The 17,556-nt window shown below is 48.4% G+C and overlaps 1 pseudogene; it reads left to right on the top strand.

The window, feature by feature from the left end:
• LOC119374823 (RNA-binding protein 12-like) overlaps positions 1-12,125 on the top strand; it is a 35,656-nt pseudogene extending 23,531 nt beyond the window's left edge.
• The last annotated feature ends 5,431 nt before the right edge of the window (positions 12,126-17,556 follow it).

Genomic DNA, 17,556 nt, shown 5'->3' with positions numbered 1-17,556 from the left:
TGAGGAAGGGAAAGGGACGCTCTAGGCTAGGATTTAGTGTAACAAAATCTGTTGATGGTATTCAATGATTCAGGCAGTGTCAGTACAGGGCCAAGAAACCGAGGGTAAGCAAATACAAGTACCTCAAGTATGGGTAAATGAGGGTGATATATACATGGAGGTACAGGAAAAGCCTTAGCAGCAAGGGTAAGAGCAATGCTGCAATAATGAAGCACAAAGTGTAATGGGGATACAATAGGTACAAGGTGCTTCGAGGTCTGTGGAAAGGTGTAATGGCTCTGGGGCTTACATTTGGGAACTCAGTGGTGTGCAGGAAGTCAGAGGTGCAGTCAGGACTGGACATGGATCAAAGGACTGTGGGACGCCTCGCATTAGGCGCTCACGGGAAGATGACAAATGAGGCTGTAAAGGTCTACATGGGATAGAAAGTTTTGAGGTGAGGGAAGCTCAGGGCAAAATGAGGTTCAAAGAGAGGCTAAGGAATATGAAAGAGAGTGGATGGGCAGAGAAGGTGTTTCGGTATTTGTATAGGAAGAGCATTGACACCAGGAGGAGAAAAAGAACTAGGAGACCCGCCAGCAAGTATGCGGCTGGCAGTGTAAGTGATATGGCAACAAGAGCATTAAGCGAAAAGTCAGAGAGGTGGAGAGGGTTTATTGGATGGCAGCAATGGAAAAAAAGCCATCTCTCAGTAACTACTGTAAGAGCAAACAAAATAAGGAGGGAGGCATTTTATGATAATTCAAGGGGAAGCGCATTACTTTTGAAGCGAGGTCAGATTGCCTTAAAATGCATAGTTATAAAGCGAGATTCTGTAAAGAAGAAGAAAAATGTACATTCTGTGGGGAAGCTAAGGAAACAACGGAGCACGTTGTGATTGAATGTGAAGATATCCACTCAGGTATATGTTTAGGCACGAGCCTACATGAAGCCTTAGGTTTTAGGGACAACAATGGAAAGCTCAACGAAAAGCCATGATAGAATAAATAAGAGACGGTTAGGAGTATCAGTGGCAGAAAAGTAGAGAGAAAGGACAAAAAGAATAGTGGGGAAAAAAGGCCATTCCGCCGTAAGGGGCAGAGAGCTGGGCTGTGAATTTGTTTTTTGTTTTTTTCTATGGTAAGGATCGGTTTAATCGAAGTAGACGGCACTAAGCCAACTTTTAATTTTTATTTTATTTTTTTCCCTTTTGTTAAGCCTAGTGGTGCACATGTTGCCGCCCCATTATAAAGGGATGCTCATAGCGTCCATCCATCGTCTTTCGAAACGACAGGCAGTTAGATGATAACCTATTTGTTCTTACTCAGCGTATAGAAATATCTAAAATTGAAAACTGGCCCTTGTACATAGCTTTTCTAGACATCACTGGGTTTGTGTTATAAAGTTAATCAGGAATTTTGTGTGAAAGAAAAACACTTTCGGTGTTGACACTCCACCCACGCCGTGACCAGATTGTGTTCAGCGCTTCTGATGGTTCCACCAACGCTGCCAGGGGTGCCACGTCAAGGAGTCCCACCCGCCCCACGAAGTTGCCACGGACCGTTCAGTGCTGTGGCACGTGATAGCTTATATTTAAGCATGAATAATGGCTGAACTGCTGCATCTGTGATTGACATCGTGTCGTTTCAATTTTCCCAATACTTTCAGCATTCACCATTGAAGACCAGCGAGAACTCTGCTTTCTCATCCCTCGAGACTCATATCGCGGAGCAGTTTACTGCAGCTTTTCACCCATATTCACTATGAGAAGCTGCGTGAAATGCCTGAATTGTTTAGTTGCTCTCTCCTCTTCCACTGTGCATAAGTTACGGCAGCAGTGGTCGGAAAGAAATTTGAGCAATTAATATATTTGGGATCTGGCAGCTGGTTTATGATAGTGAACATTATGATGATTTGTGAGAATGTCCAGTTTACCAGCAGCTACTTGCTTATGGTGGCATCAGTGGTGGATGACAGGTAACAGTTTCAACGAAATGCAGGTGCGCACTTGAAAAAGGAAAAAGAAACTGAGACTTTGACATCCATTCAGAACACAGTGCATGAATGTACCCTTCCTCATTTCAATGGATGTTTATTGCAGTTTTTGGTTGTTTTTGCAGCATTGTTGCATCTTGCATGTCTGCAATAACGAGTGCTTTAAAGGGACACTAAAGAGCAAAACTATTTTTCTCGCATTAGTAGTCTTCCACGATACCAAAAACACAATGCTTGCTGCGAGAAGACGCTTAATAAGCGAGAAAACGCGCAAAAAGAAAATATAGGTGGCCACGCCACCTTGAATTCCCACACCATTTGCCGTGACGTCACATATTTTTTGACGGTGCCTGCTTGGGCCTACGTAGTTCCTAATCGGTTAAATCGAAGTAAATTGTCCTCTGAGGAGGCCAGAGACTTCAAATACGAGTTTTGTGGAAATTTCGTCAAGCCAGTGGCGCCAAAATACGTTAAATACTCTTGAAACCTTTTACGTCACGAATTACAAAGTTCGGCGTGAAATTTAAAAATGAAACTTTCAACTTGGTTTTCTCCTCTAATAATAAACGTATGGTGGTGAAATAACTACACAAGAGTTCTCCGAGCATGCTTTAACAATCTAAACCAATTCATTGTTTCTCTTTAGTGTCCCTTTAAGTGAATTTAAAATTTATGTATATGGTGAGGTAGGTAGTTACGAAGTTATGTATACGGTGAGGTAGAAAGATCTGTATACAGTGAGGTAGGTAGTTTGAAGAAAGTAAGGTTCTGTGCCATAGCACCTTACAGAAGACCGTTGAGTGACAGAGCCGTGATGTCATCCACCGGGCAACTGCGGCTCATGTCCACTAGCAGGTGAAACTGTTTCAAGAAATTAGCCCTTCAAATGGCATTGCAGATCTCTGCTATCCGGAATAGCCTTTGAAACCTTAAGGCCGAGACTGATGGTAAGAGACTTGTGTCTGTAGTTTGCAATGACTGAAGTGTTATAGCCTATATGGGGGTCGACTTGCTGCAGGAGATGCAGGTTAGCTTCGGACACAGGAGTTATGCTGATCTCTGCACCAGTGATCACCAACAAACCAGTCCTGTGAGTGTGTTGACGACACAGAAGGGCAGCTTGATGAGTGGCCTTGCTCACCTGCCATGGTTATTAATGACCGGCTGGAGTGTTTCCACTGCGCCACAAACAGGGTGATACACATTAATGAGCAGTGGCGCAAAAACATTAGGAGTAGTAGCACAGGCTCTGTGATGAGAAAACTGCACACAGGTTGTTGAAATACTCGTCACATATAAGGTTGTGTGAGGTGCTGATGCGTTTGACAGAATCGACTTGAAGTTGGGAGTGTTCCAAATTTTTAATGCAGTTAGGCTACTTGAGATGCAAGCTCTTGTACTCAGGCACGTAGGAAGGGGGGGGGGGACCCCCCCCCGAAATTCGTCCGGCTTCTATACTCCCGGAAACTTTTGTTTATTTTTGACATGGAAATACTTTTTTTTCGGACAGTTAGGCCTTGGGCCCCCCCCCCTCGAAAAAAGATCCTGGCTACGTGCTGTCTTGTATGGTTTACAAGGGAAATTAGCTTCAGGAACTGTAAATGTACGGGCAATGTTGATGACTGTCAAAGCAACCCTCCGTTATATCGTCAGCCTATTCGGCAAGGACTTACGCTGAACTGTGACAAGAGCCACTTGTACACTGGCCAAAGACACTGTAGAAACAACTACGCAATGCAGCCGTATCCAGGGGATTTAGTTACGTCACCAAGCAGGTGCTGAAGGTGACGTAGAAACGGGTTGGACGTCTGTTGCCGAGCTCGTCGTTGTTCAAGAGCTGCTGTATACGACGATGTGCAGGCAGAACGAGACGGCGAAGAAAAGTTTCTTTGATAATGTGTCTGGAGTTTCGTTACGTGTCTGTATGAGAATGCCATGTACCACAACCATTGCCTGTAGTGGCAATGCTTCAAGCGGTATCTCATACTTGCAAACGTCTGAAGTGGTGCGATGAGTGCAGAACTTGTTGTCAGCTTGAATTAACCATAATGTGGGACTGGCAAACCACAGCTGCAATTGGTGTTATGGTGGTGGCAGCTCCTGTAACACTCTTGGAAGGCACCTGGTTGGTTGCAAAAGTAATAGAAGCAGAGTTGAGGTGGCCTGGAGTCTCGTGTTGATCGTCAGAATGTTGTGTTTGTTGCCAAGTCACGATTAACTGTGCAACCACCAAACACAGTTTAAAAAACTGGGGCTTTATGTTCAGCACCCACAAGAATCCATTTGCTTGATACACTCCATCATTCAACCTCTTCCTCATCCTCTTTGAACAGCCTCCACTATTGGCTCGTGAGCTTTACCGTTGACACTCTGGAAGAAGCAAGGCTTGACACATTCTAAGAAAAAAAGAAAACACATGCAAACTTTGAAGGTCAACTTGCATTTTTTTATAGCACAGCATGACTAAAAGTTGTGACATACACACAGCCTAGAAGCCAACTGTACATCTGCCAGCACCACGTATGACGAGCTCATGGCTACCTTTCACGCACGCAAACATCCACTCTGTTCACCTTCACGTCTGCACATAATGCTTATTTGCACGAAACCCTGACGCCCAACACATCTGACAAGCTCAAAGGTGCCTCTCACACTCTTGATGCACGCACATGCAGTCTTTCATCATATCTGCACATAATATCTATTTGCACTTTCCACTTACTACATGACACTACCAGTGTCACCAAAAATGGAGGGGCCGAGACCAAGCTGGACTTACAGCACATTGAGAGTAAGGTGCGATAAATTTGTCATTGTTGTGATGAAAATTCGGAAGTTTGTGCAAGGTGATTAAGGCTGCTAAGGTATGTTGCGCCCGTGGACGAGTTTCGGGGAAGGGTGGGGTGAGCACCTTCCTTGCCTCCTTTTAAGTGACCTCTCTCTGTGTGTTGAGATGTCTTGCATGCGTCACTTTATCATTGTAGTTCATACAGACTGTCCATTTTTCCTCGTGTTTAAAACTCATCTAAAACGTTTTCTTTCTTTTTCATAGTGGAGTGGGTGAGAGGAGCTTAAGTTTTTTTTAGTAACACACCGTGTCAAGTGGGCAAGTGAAGTGTGTTTACGGGGAGTACCCTTTTTTGTTTGAAGTGTGCTTTACCAAATCAAAACGCAAGCAGTGTCACTTGCAGAAGAGTATACTCCGGCCTGAGTGCATTCTGTGAACACCACTTGGCTGCATCTCGGCCGGTATTGAGTTGGAATACTTTTATAAAGACAAACTGCGTTTTCAGTGAGAACAACAGTGGCATTATTTTAGATTGAATTACAAAAAATAATACCTAAGTTATGTTTTACATGACACACCACGAGTTACCATTTTTTGTGTCTGCCAGTGACAACTGCATTATTCATTCACGTTGCCTGGTTATATCTTCTATGTTTGAAACTTTTTTAGCGCGCACAAAAGATGAGGACACGGAGAGAAGGTACAGATGAGCGCTTACTCACAACTGATTTATTTTTTGAAAGGGACTAAACATAAAGAAACCTTTTCGCACTTATCCGATCATTGTAAATCATGTCATTGTAATCCTGTTTCAGTGACACAGACATTTTTTTCACTCATAGTGATAAACTTACACGTGAAGTCACGGAAGCTTTCCATATAAGTAGGTGTGCGAAGAAGTGTATCAGTCATACATCGGTGGCGCTTACTGATAAAGAAATGTCTTTTTTGAACTGTGGTTAACTTGTTGTATTCTGCTAATGTGCCTAAGCGCTCGGTTGTACCTTCTTTCTGTGTCCTCGTCTTTTGTGCGCGCTCAAAAATTTTCAAACATGAATTCATACCAACTCACCCAGCTATCACTTTTATTACATCTTCTAGTTCGGCCTGTGTTGTACCGACCGCATGACAATAGAATACGATAGACCACCCCCACGGCACATCTGACGAAGTTATCTTGCGATTTGTATCACGCACAGTTTTTTTTTTTTTTTTTTTGTTCTCGTTGGATTGGTTGCCTTAGACAACGTGCGTAGCTTATTTGAGGCTGAAAAAATCATCCGTACTATCTTCTTCAGACTATGTGATAGCTGGTATATGTACGGAATCACTGAGGTTTTTACGTGGTCACAAGCCACTAGCTCTTGCATTCTCACGGGGGCATTTTTGCGACTGTTCCTGTCTGAGCAGCTTTGCGGCCATTGCACACCAAGACATGGTTAGGATAATCAGCATCTTACAGACACCCGGACTGTTCTCGGAAACTGGGTTTCATAGGTGCGGGCATGATTAATGTTGCGCTTCAGGCTGGGCGGGGCCTCTCCGGACTTCCGAAGTTGTACCCGACTACAGGGAATATGCCGTGTTCGAACACGACACTGATGAAACTACCGTGAACGTCAGAGGTAGCCGGAACAGCAAGCTATAAATTAAATACGGATATTCTGTCTAGACTGGAACTTGTGTTTGTTAAAAATGTAAATTAGGGCAGCTTCGCAATAGTGGTGTCAAACCTGAGGTAAGTGCAGAGCTGTGCAGCCTGCCTTAATTGTTTCTCTTTATTTTGTCTTTCTGCCTTCCTCTCTTTGTCTCGGTTTTCTCTATCTCTTTTCTCTCTGTTTATTTATTTTCTGTCTATTTCTTCCTCGACTACTTTGATTCTTTCCCTTTTCTGTCTTGATCTCTCTTTTTTCTGTGTCTATTTCTTCCTAAATCTTTATCTCCCTGTCTGTTTCTGTCCTCGTGTTTCTATCTTTTTCTGGCTTTCTTTCCTTCTACCTCTATTTCTCTTTCTTTCTGACTCTCGCGCTCTCTCTGTACTCGTTCTCCCGACGATGAGCGTTATTCCTGCATCCCACGTCGCACAAAATTTTGAAAGGAATTTTTTGATAAAAATATCTCGTGTGAGTCATACCTTTCAATAAAAATGTTCTTACTGAATTTGAATCAGTGATAACTCGTACGTGAAGGTATGAGATCAAAATGCATATCGTAGAGCACCGATTATGCGAGATATTGGCGTTAAGTGCATTGACATCCTGATCGAAAAAGCTAATTATATGCTAACAGACTCATGAGTCGACTCACTCAGACTCAGATCGAGCCGCGAGTCTGAGTGAGTCCGAGTAAGTAATATTTAGGTGAATCTGAGTCCGAGTGAGTCCGGTCGAGAAAATTTTTATTGAGTCTGAGTCCGAGTGAGCCCTAAGGGCAAAATATACAGTAGAACCCCGCTGATACGTTTTTGAAGGGACCGTAGGAAATAAACGTAAGAGACGGGAACGTAAGAGCCGAAAAACAGGAAAAACGGCAAAATATTTAGTGGTACAGAATTTTATTTCAATCTTACGAGCAGCACGAAAATTGGCGCGCTCAGCCGCGATCTAGTCGATGGATAGAAACGCGGAGCTTAGGACGGCCTCATCCACAGAAATGTAATCAACGTATGTGATTTTTTTAACACCAACAGCTGTAGGTATGAAAGAACTAAGCACACGCAATCACGACCGGCGCGGCGAGTCCGACCGCGAACCGCACGCACGACCATGCGAGCTCCAACCAGCTCGAACTCCTCCCGTTCTCCGACAATAACGATGATGATGAGTCTACGCCAACGCGATGGCAGAAGTGATTGCCAATCTCGAAGGCTTTGCTTTCGCAAGCAATTACGTCATACACGCCATGTTTGTGCAATGCAAATCTCAGAGGCTATGCTTTTGTCAATAGTAAATGCCAATCTCGAAGGCCTTGCTTACGCGAGCAGTTACGTCATAGACGCCATGTTTGCAATTTGAATCTCGAAGGCCATGCTTTTGTTTGCATCAATTGAAAGATTCTGTTGTTTGCGCCTCTCATGCGGCTAATATTACGGTCAAACGAGGCCAAGCTGCGTGAAAATGCGCCATGGCCGCTCTCTTTGGTAGTCACTCGGTCGGCTCCGGGCGCACTTCGCGACGTATCATACGGGAACGGTCCGACAGTTACGACGTAACAGCGGGGTTCCCAATACATTGTATCCTATGGGAGCTATGCCGGGACCGGCGGAAAACGACGTAACAGCCGGGAAAACGCACGTAACAGCGGGGTTCTACTGAGTGAGTCTATGAGTGAGTCTATGAGTGAGTTCTGTGAGTGAGTCTGAGTGAGCTTCACATTTTTTGCTGACCTATGGTTCTGGGAGCGAAGCAGAAGATCAAGAAGAGGACGAAGAGAGCGCATGACGGTTCATGATAATCATAGTTTTTGTTGTTTTTTTTTTCGCTCTGCACGGACTAACCGTCGGCTTTAACGCCGTCGCTGTTAAAAAAAATTCTTCGCCGTCACTGCCACGTGACATTATACACCAGCCACCATGCACAACAGTGTCTGTTGGCTGAGAAAAGCGCTTCCGCTGAGATAACTAAGTTGCCATTGCTAACACTCCGCTCAGTCTCGCGCACAAGTGCTATAACAACTAAGATGTTGGCAGCATGGTGAATGATTGTAAGCGAGCGCGATTTAATAAATTTTTGTTTCCGGGAAGCGGCTGACCTGAAGTTCTTTTGTAAAAATGCGCCTTTCTAGCAGCGTTGAAGCTTGTCTATGAAGTCGAGGGAATCTACGTAGACTGTCTTGTTTCCTTGTCGACTAATCTACTCAACGAAATGCACGAAAACTGCTCGACGCGAGAATGAGAAACTGCAATCTTGACCTTTGGCTCTGCGTACTTCTTGCCTCTTGCTATACGTATTTCTCGAATTGTTGACTCATACGTCTATAATTACAGAAAAATTACGCAAGCTTGCCAAAGGTACGAGTGTCGTTCGATGTTTAGCCTCCCAGAGACTTATACTGATGATCACGATGGTGAAATATGTAACAGGCAATGACAGTTTATAAATTGTTAGTTGTAATAGTAAGGCTTGAGATACATATGCCCACGAAGTGCTTCTTTACTGTTAAAACAATGCTTGTCAATGCAGCACCAGTCGCCTTATTGTTCTGGTGGTCATTTGCAGAGGGGCCAAGCATTAAGCTTTTAAATGTCACCACTGGCGAAAACAAAGTATATCTGTGAATAGGTCTGGTGCACTTTCGAATTCTCTTCCTCATGGTGGCCGCTATTTGTCGTTGCAGGAAACCGTCCATCATGTCCATCATCATCCGACTGCAGAACCTGCCCTGGGTGGCAAACTCGCTGGACATTCGTCGTTACTTCCAGGGCCTCAACATTCCCGAGGGTGGCGTGCACATCGTGGGTGGTGAGAAGGGCGACGCGTTCATCGCCTTCAGCAGCGACGAAGATGCGCGCCAGGCCATGGAGCGTGACGGTGGCAAACTCAAGGAGGTCCGCGTCAAGCTTCTGCTCAGTTCGCGCGCCGAGATGCAGCGCGTTATCGACCAGGCGCGCGCTCAGCACGCGGCGCCTCCGCCCGTCAAGAAAGAGGAGCAGCGCCGTCGCCCTAGTCCTGACGACCGCTCTCGAAGACCACCGCGGGACCGTTCACCGAGGCGTCGGTCGTCACGACGGGACCGCAGCCACAGTCGCACACCGCCGCACCGAAGGGACAAGGACCGATCGCGAACTTCGCGCCCTGATGATCGCGGCCGAAGCTTTGACGAATCCTCAAAGGTGTCAAATGGACAGGCGTCTGAGCGCAAGGGCTCGGATGAAAAGCCACCACACTCAGATCAAAGCAAAATGGCGCCGCCCGTCTTCCAAGCAACACAGCAGCAAAGTGACGTCGGCTCGGCACCTGTGAACATGGCTTGTCCACCCGCACCGCTTCCGAACTTTACGAATTTCAACCTGCCGCCTGTTGGCTTGCTGAACAACTTATCAGGCCTTGCAGCTAATTTGATGAGCGGCTTGATGGGCACTGCAGGCGGTGGCATGATGGGTACCATGGCAGGCAACATGGGTGAAGGCGTGCCTGTCAACGTGGCTAGAAATCATCCCAGTGGTGTCTTCGCTCCAATCGGTAGTAGCTTGTCGGGCAGCATGGCTGCCAGAATGGCCGTAGGAATGCCTGCGAGTGTCACGGGTGGAATGCCAGCTACTGTTCCCGATAGTTTGGCTGCCAACATAACTGGGAGCATGCCTGGCCAACTGGATGGCATGCCAGGCGCAGCCAGTGGGATGGGCGACAAAGTGAGCGGCGGAATGGCTGGGCCGATGCCTGGCAACATGGCTGCCACCATGCCAGGTGCTTTTGGCACGGTGGACGCAATGGGCGTGCCCAACATGGAAAGCATGGGAAACACGGCTCGCGGCTTTTTCGATCGACGTTTGCACGACGGTGCCAAAGCTGCCCGAAAGAACGACGGAGTGCCCTCTGGTGGAGCGTGCGACGCGTCCCTTAACGCGAAGGACAGTTGTTGCGTCGAACTGCGTGGTCTTAACGGAGCACCAACCCCGCGAGATGTGAAAGACCTTTTTCGAGGACTGCGTATATTCAGCGGCTGTATTCGCGTGTCCACTTCGGAAAACGGCATGAAGAGCGTTGTGGTGCGTTTTGCCAATAAGTTGGAAGCTCGTGAGGCAATTCAGGGTGATTACAAAATACTGCGTGGAGATCCTATTCAGGTACTACCTTTTCCTGAGGAACTTTTCGAGCGAACTGAATTGCTTGTCTCGCCCACCGCGGTTCCACCTAATCAGAGTCGAACCCGCGTATCTGACATGGTGGTGGTAATGAATGGTCTTCCTTACAATACCAGTGAGCAAGACGTTCTGCAGTTTTTCTCAGGGCTCAATGTTCTGGACATCTTAGTGGAACATGATCGTAGCGGTCGTGCGACGGGCATGGCCTTCGTGGAGTTCGGTGACAGGAGAGACTTCGAAACTGCTATGAATATGCAGGGACGCAAGATCGGCCATCGCTACATCGAACTTTCTGTCGGCACTCGCGACGCGATGCATGCGGCGCGAGATGGCGGTAATATCCCGACAGGTGGCATGTCGCTGAGTCGGCGAGATGAGGAGCCGCCTCCGATGCATGGAGTGCGCCCTGATCACGCTGCTGGTCACAGATCGCAGCAAGGGATGGAGCCCGCGTCCCACAGGGCTGGCCGCCCGCTCGTACCACCTGGGCACACTTGCATTTCAATGCTTGGATTGCCAAACACGGTGACCGACAGGGACATCGCTGACTTCTTCAACGCCCAAGGTGTCGTGCCCCGAGCCATTCATATAATGCTCGGGGCAAGTGGTGTGCCGACTGGTCACGCATTTGCCGAGTTCGCGACTCACGCTGACTGCGAGAGTGCATTCATGCAAGACGGTGCGCATCTCGGGTCACACGCGATAGCGCTCAAGACGATACCGTACAGCGAAGTGGCGCAAGCAATTGGAGTGCACCACCGTCCCGACGGTAGGCCAGACAATCGCCATGACAACCACTTCGAAGGTGGTCGGCCGGAACAGCCGGTTATGCGGCCAGAATTAGGACCGCCAGGGCCGCGTGACCGCGGTGGTCCGCCTAAGCGGCCGCTGCTCGAGCACTCTTCGCGGCCGCCTCTGTTTCCGGAGGGCGGGCCCCGTCGTGGTCCTCTCTTCCCAGATCACGGAAGGACCGCTTCCTGACCGCGGAGGGCCCCTTCTTGATCGTGGAGGGCTCATTCCTGATCCCGGAGGACCTTTTCCTGATCGTGGGGGACCCCATTTTGAGCGTGGAGGGCCACTCCTCAGGGCACCGCATCACGAGGTGCCGCCGTCACGCGGCATGGACAACTTTGGCAAGCCCCGATGCGTCCTCACCGCTACGAACATCCCGTTTCGTGCTGGTGCCGAGGACATCATAAACTTCTTTCAGGGCTTCGAATTGACCAAAGAGGATGTCATGCGGCGATTCGGCGACCGCGGCGAGGTGACTGGTGACGCGCGGATTGCCTTTCGGACACCGCGAGACGCGCAAATAGCGCTCGAAAAATTCAACAACCGACTAATGCTAGGCCGAGTAATTACACTGGCCATACTGTAGACTCATTCCACTCCTCATCATTCACTATGCAGTCTCGTTTTCATTTGTGAGATAAGCAGTGCAGTGGTCTAGAGTGTGTTACGCGAGCTTCACCATTGCACGTAAACCACCATGAAGAATTCAACTCCATGTATTGGCTATCATGTATAATCATTCATTAAATATCACTTTGTTGTTCACTGCATCTTGTTCACGCCTGCGCTGTAACTACCTCAAGTTTATGCAAACGCATCCTCGCAAGCAAAGTCACGATGGCTGTAATAATGCGCGTTTCTATTTTTCGTACGAAATTTAGCTATTCGCATTTAATGCGTATTTATGACAGCATACATTAAACACGTAGCGATAACGATTTTTCCACCAGCTGCACGTGCACTAAATTATTGATATTCCACCTGAGAAAATTACTAAATTGTTTTATTATGTAGTGTACAATATTAGAGCCGCAGTCTTTATTGTTAGTTTAATTTGTCAAGTGGCGTATCAACTAGTTCGCGGGCCATTAGTCGACACGGCCACAACAAGGAACGACGGAAAACACGACGACACGCAAAATTACAACGCCCGGAAATAACAGCCAGCGGCTCGGAAAGAAGTTGTAATTCTGCGCCATTTGTTTTTAAAGGGGTACTGACACAAAAAATTTTGGCCTGCAATGTGTTGCTGGGGGCCTGTTAGTCATACCACGGCACATCGTTTGCTGCAGCGCACGACAGATAACTAATTACAGGCTCCTCATTATCGACCAGTGTCAGTTTCGGTTTCAAAAACGACAAGCTTCCGGGTACAACTATCACCACCTAGCGGGTGCAGCGCTCGATAACGTCAGCACACAGAACTGTGACGCACTTCCGCGCGTTTCACACGCAGCGATTTTGCTCCAAGAGCGGAGCGGCTGCCGTCGCGGGAGCCCAAAAACAGGTTTTAAGGGCGACCAAAGGACGCTGCGATCATCTTCGCAACATTTGGAAAAATTCGCTAGCGGCAGAGCGTCTGCCCAAGGTCAACCAATGGGGGAGCAGTGACGCGGGGAGCACGTGACTGTAGGGATGGAGACGAGAGCAGCCGCGCGCGCCGGGAGGAACTCGCTCCGACTCGGTTTCCTAGCAGACGACATTCGCTGCAACGAGCTGGCAGTTTAGAAAACGCCGCGTTCTTTTCCTTTTGTTGTTCTCTACTGCGCTTCCATCAAAGCAGACAATTCGTTTGCACGTGTCATTTTGTTCTTTTGTATTTTTATCTAATCGTGACACCAACATAGGTCCGGACAGGGGGACCTACGACACTCCGCACTTGTTCGCAGCAGATGTTTCAGTTTTTTTTTTTTTTACTACTCTGGTACAGCACGTTCGAATAGTTTACTGTTTTCTTTTTCTTTTTTTAGTGGTCACGTACCCCGAAGACGACAAATGCCGCCGCCTCTTTACTGCAGAATGCCCGTAGGCAAAAAAAAGAGACGAGTTCCTTCACAAACCCTCAATGTCGTCGACTGGGCCGCTTGCATCCGCTTGCCGGCCCATACGGCGCACCAACGCCTTGCGGCATTCGAGAGCAAAAGCCACTGAAAGCCCTGTGAAAGCTTAAAACCCCAAAAACAAATTCTTTCTTTTGCTTTTCCATGGCCAAGTGTATGTGCGTGCAACATGACTTGCGTGGTAAAAAAAGAAAGCTGGAACAGAAATAAACTTGACTACTGAAGTTGTTTAATTGCACTCTGATACACTGCACATTTTCATCATTCAAGGTTTAGGCGCGTGAAAATCGACCACCGAAGTAGAAGGCTGGTGAAACTTGCAACCCAAGCGCACCAAAACAAGCGAGCCCGGAGAAAGGAAACCCGCGGATAACGGGCGCTTCCCACAACCATCACTGCGCATCGCAGAGGCGCGCGCCGCGCAAAAGCGGTGCATGTGAAACGAAGCCGCGTCCGAGCGTCCTGCTGCCGCTCGATCGCCGCGGGCCCCGCCGCTCGGTCGCTCGCATGTGAAACAGGCTGTAGGCTGCTGGACCAAGGATGCTGGACTGCTGGAGCTACTGGAGCGAACGCAGCAAGAAAACATGGCGGCTATGACGTCATCATAACTTGTTGCAGCGTGGTCACGTGAGGGAAGTAGGGGGTCTTTAAGGGTCTCTTTTGAGGGTGTCAGTAGCGCTAGGATGTCGATCGCTCACGCAAACTTCAAAATTCATTTAAAATAACTTCCAAGCTGTATTCGCTGTTGGTATTTTGCATATGATATACGCATGTTCGCCGGAATCGATCCCGCAGGCTATCTCGGCTGCGAAATATTAGGAGCTGGCTCGCCAGGTTCTTAAGCTGGGGCGAAGTCCCGCGAGACGACCGCTACAGGCGCAGCTCGCGCGAAAGAGAAGTCTTCTTCCTCTTGTTCTTCGAGCGCCTTGATGATGCCAACTGTGGCATGCGCACGCTCGCGCTAAAGAGAAGTCTTCTTCCTCTAGTGCTTCTAGCGCCTTGATGATGATGATGATATTAACGCAGGCAAAACCACATATAGCATAGCCAACTGTAGCATGCGCACGCTCGCGCGAAAGAGAATTCTTCCTCTAGCTTGGTTCTTCCAGCGCCTTGATGATGATAATAACGCAGGCAAAACCACATATAGCGTAGCAAACTGTAGCATGCGGCGCTCGCTCCACGCCGGCGCGTGCTCTAGTTTGATGGGAGACCGCTAGAGGGCCACAACTGCGCGCTTCCTCTCTCTTTCGACAGTCGTCAGTCAGTGCGCTTCGATACAATAACATGAACGAAGAAGAGAAAGCGGTGGAGCGGAGGGCTTGCAAGGCAGCAGCGTGCGGGCTCGCCGCCAAGACCATGCTGTGAGAACTCGTGAGGTCGCAGAGAGACGTCAGCGTCGTGCATACCCCGAGATACAAGCCCGCGAAGCCGAAGCAGCGCGGAAGCGGCGACAAGAGAACTTCGAAGAGGTGCGGGATGCAGCGGCCAAGCGCCAAAAGCGGTTGCTACCTGTAGTTGGTGACGCCGACGCGCGCTTCAAGCGCGATTTCCTCGACCACACGTTCGGCCACAGCTGCAAGGTCTGCGACCGCTTGTGGTTCGACAACAACCTTAGCACAATCGCTACTATAACAACGTGTCACGTCTTTATGTGACAGTAGAGGAATTGTACGGAGCATTCACGGTTTACCCAATTTTTCCGAGCCAGCTCCTCAATCATCATTCACTTCGTGGATATGGCGTGATTTTTTTATTCTTTGCTTTCAGCGGGCTGTTTCTCTCATCGACAGCGCCGTCAACGCCTGCATCGCATTTTCTACGACACGAACTCCTTAACGCTATCGCGTTAACTTTTCCAAAGTCTATTCTCGCTGTTCTTGGGTTGATATGTACTGTGAATTACCTGTGGCGCATACCCGTATACCTCCGGCCGTGTTATGCAGGTATGTGCCACACGTGACTGGTGGAAAAGGTTTCATGACGTACGCGACAGGCAAGTCATGTCATTCCTGTTGTTACCTGTGCATCGTCTTCGTCATGCGCTCATGTCCTCCTATGCCAAGTTTGGTATCACCAAGCTAAGGAGACGGCCACGAGGGCGGCCAGGCGGCGGCTAGGTATATAGATGGACAGGTAGATAGAAACAGTCAAAGTGACTTTGGTTCGCTAAGAAATGCTTCGCATTTAAAAGTTATAGTCCTGCATCACGATGCTCCAGCATCTTGGCCACAGCTGCGTGCCTCATCACGTGGAACCTATCGCCTTTCCAAATGTCCCGCGAGCAGTCAGGTGTGTTTTCCACAATGCTGTCACAGTGTCCTCTAGCCGCCGATTTATGTTACAATTTTCACCACTCAATTTTCACTGTCCCAGTTATCACTGAGACAGTATCATTGCCTGAGCTCCTGTTGGGTCAATTACGTGTATGAGCGACAGGGACGTAGCCAGGGGGGGGGGGGTTCAAACCCCCCCGAAATTTTTCAGTTTTGCTTGCCTATATATACACGCGCACATACAAACGCACGCACGAACATACATAAAGTATGGTAGAACACCCCCCCCCCCCCCCCCCCCACCGAAAAAAAATTTCTGTCTACGCCCCTGATGAGCGACCACATGACGGTATTCAATGCCAATGGCTTTGGATGATGATGCTGTTCTTCACCTACTTGCACTGTAGCGTTACCATGTACGGTAGCCTAACGGCCATGGTGTCGCGCTGCCAAACACGAGGTCGCGGGTTCGACTGCCTGCCTGCTACGGAGGCCGCATTTCGATGGAGTACTAATGCATTAACGCTCGTGTGCTTAAATCGATTCGGAACCCCCTGCTACGGCGTGCCTGGAAATCATATCGTGTTTTCTTGGCATTTCATACCCGACATCTTAAGATATGTTTCAGCGGAAGGGGAATTTTTTAAGGGCTCGTCTTTCTTCGTTAGACACAACGTTAATTAGAACTAAAAGAGCATCGGACGCGTTATTCCAAGGTTGCAGGTTCGGTCCCTGCCGGCGGCAAGTTTTCTTTTCGTTCTCTTTAATTTCTTCTTATTTATATCAAAATTACTACAAATAACGTCCCTTATACTCCCCTTGGCTTGATTATGTGTTCTAATTAGCGTTGTGTCTATGATATGTTTCGGTGCGCTACCATTTCATAGCTCCTTAATTGAATAATCCAGTGACGCAGATGTGCGGTCGCTCCATCGAAGCAAATAGAAAGCATTCCAGCGAAGGGATGGCTTGCCTTCTGCGGATCTCTGATATCTCATAAATGCCAATATTGTATTTCAGGGGCCAATATTGTATTGCAGGGGCGTAGCCAGAATTTTTTTTTTTTTTTTTTGGAGGGAGGGGAGTTCAACTTACTTTATCTATGTTCGTGCGCGCGTTTGTAATTGTGCGTGCATATATACGCAAGCAAAATTGAAAAATTTCGGGGGGGGGGGGGTGAACCCCCCTCCCCTTGGCTACGGCCCTGTTGTATTGCCTTTGCCAGATAAAGTATTTAACGTAAGAGATATACACTCGCTTGTCATGACACGCAAACGATTCAGCGTTCCGGCTAAGCAAGCCGAAAGATATTTGCTGTTTTATCATATTTTACCAAGAAAGAACGAAATAAAAATTGAGTTATAGGGTAAGTAGCACTTGGCGCCATTTCACAACGCGCACGACCGCAGCCATATGGCAGAGTATCGGGACACCATCGCTGGCATCGCGGGCTTCTTGACTGTCTCCAGCTTCGTAGGCAGCCTGACCATGGCCTGGCGGGTCTGGACCGTCGGCGACTCGTCGGGCGTCGCATTCTTGCCCATGGCTACAACCATCATCTGCCTGCACGCCTGGTTTCACTACGGCCTGGCCGCCAGCAACTCCGACGTGACATGGGCGAGCGCCTGCGGTCTCGTCCTGATGGCCGTCAACGCAATCGTGCACCGCACCTTCTCTTACGACTCGGGACCCGGCACGGCACTAGTAGCGACTCTCGCACTGATGTACACTGTCTTGCCGATGATGTCTGTCGCGTGGCTGGGTAAAACTGCGCTAGTTTGCACGTTGGCTTGCAACCTGGCGCCGATCGCCCGCATCCTGACCTTCCCGTTGCCGGAGATCGGCCTTTGGACGGTGATCATC

This window comes from Rhipicephalus sanguineus, chromosome 11 (assembly GCF_013339695.2).
Source record: "Rhipicephalus sanguineus isolate Rsan-2018 chromosome 11, BIME_Rsan_1.4, whole genome shotgun sequence".
Taxonomy (NCBI): Eukaryota; Metazoa; Arthropoda; class Arachnida; order Ixodida; family Ixodidae; genus Rhipicephalus; species Rhipicephalus sanguineus.
Note: the sequence above shows the minus strand (reverse complement) of the source record. Positions and strands in the feature narration are given on the sequence as shown.